The following is a 2,133-nucleotide window of genomic DNA, read 5'->3' on the forward strand; positions in this document are numbered from 1 at the left end:
ATGGTAATTATTAATTATATCTGTATACATTTCTATTCAGGCTAATAAACATGAAACAGTTTTATTATTAGGGCAACATAATTCTAACTTCACCTGTTGGTCCAGGAACAGGTCGAGCTGCTTGCTTCTCTGACCAATGATGCTGACTGTCACTCGTCTGATGCTGTCTCATCTTAATCTTTTTCCGCTGTACTTTTCTTCTTAAAATAAGAATAATTGTAGGTAAACTTTCTCTTTATTCTCTGAAAATTGACATAACATACACATGCATCAACTACTGACTTTAGGTAACTCTGTGGAAACAGGTCAAAAACACATCAAAACGTTGCGATAACACAACAACCAGTCCTCAAATAGTGCCATGAAATGAGAGTTGCATGTGACGGGGGACATCCGTTTTTTACGTAATACAATAAAATGTAATCAATAAAATGCAACTGGTAATGCTGCTGATGATGGAATCGTTCAAGTGGACCGGGTCCAATGGGTGGGAAGGTGGGCGTAGCTTGGTGGACCTCTGAGTTACACTATAAAACAGTTCTTGACAAGATTTTTTTTTGTTTCAATGCATTTGGTTTCCTGGATCTCTGATCTCACAGAACTGTTCTGTTTTGTTGCACTTCTGAACCGGAACCTTTCCTTCTTCCTCCCTTTGGACGATCCTCTCCTGATGCACAGAGACCGTCTGTACAGAGACTGTTCCCATCTCTTTAGCATCAGTCAGTCAAGAAGCAGATAATACCGTCATTGTTTGTTATAATTACAGATGCAAAATAATATTATATTTAATATTTTGTTGCACAACCTTCTGAGGCAATCACTGCAATTCAACGGTTTCTGTATTTGTCAATGAGCCTTCTGCTCCTGTCCACAGGTATTTTGGCCCACTCCTCATGACCAAACTGCTCCAGTTGTCTCAGGTTTGACGGGTGTCTTCTCCAAATGGCATGTTTCAGCTCCTTCCACAGATGTTCAATGGGATTCAGATCTGGGCTCATAGAAGGCCACTTCAGAATAGTCCAACGCTTTTCTCTCAGCCATTCTTGGGGATTTTTGGCTGTGTGTTTTGGATTATTGTCCTGTTGGAAGACCCATGACCTGCGGCTGAGACCAAGCTTTCTGACACTAGGCAGCACATTGCTATCCAGCCTTGCACAACTTCAAGACACCCTGTGCCAGATGCAGCAAAGCAGCCCCAAAACAGAACTGAGCCTCCTCCATGTTTCACAGTAGGGACAGTGTTCTTTTGGTTGTATGCTTCATTTTTGAGTCTATGAACATAGAGCTGATGTGCCTTACCAAAAAGCTCCAGTTTGGTCTCATCTGTTCCCAGAAGCTTTGTGGCTTGTCAACATGCATTTTTGCAAATTCCCGTCTGGCTTTTTAATGATTTCCTTTCAACAGTGGTGTCCTCCTTGGTCGGCTACCATGAAGTCCACTCTGGCTCTAACAACGACAAATGGTGCGATCTGACACTGTAATGTCTTTGGAGGTTGTTCTGGGCTCTTTGGATACAGTTCAAACTATCCGTCTCCTCAATTTGTCATCAATTTTCCTCTTCCAGCCACGTCCAGGGAGGTTGGCTACTGTCCCGTTGGTCTTAAACTTCTGAATAATCTGTGCCACTGTCTTCACAGGAACTTCAAGCTGCTTAGAGATGGTTTTATAGCTTTTACCTTTACGATGTTTGTCTATAATTTTGTTTCTAATGTCCTGGGACAATTCTCTCCTTGGCTTTCTGTTGTCCATGTTCAGTGTGGTACACACCTTTTCACCAAACAGCAATGTGACTATTTGTCTCCCTTTAAATAGGCAGACTGACTGATTATGGGTTTGAAAACAGCTGTGATGTCAATTAAAGGTCATACCTGAGTTCATCATGACCCCCTGGGCAATAAGTTCTCAGTCTTTTATGGAGGTACCGGTACCGTCATTTTAGTCCAGCCGTATTTCATTAGTTTTTTTTTTAAAATATTTCTGTTAATCAACAGCTCAAAAGTAATGGCTGATTTTGATTATTTAATTTTCAATAAATTTAAATTTATTGTTACTTTTGAACGTTTCAAGTCATTTCAGTGAGCATTGTGGACTTTCTTTCTTTAACTGAGGGGTACCAACAATTCTTTCCACCAC

This window comes from Oryzias latipes, chromosome 3 (assembly GCF_002234675.1).
Source record: "Oryzias latipes chromosome 3, ASM223467v1".
Classification (NCBI taxonomy): domain Eukaryota; kingdom Metazoa; phylum Chordata; class Actinopteri; order Beloniformes; family Adrianichthyidae; genus Oryzias; species Oryzias latipes.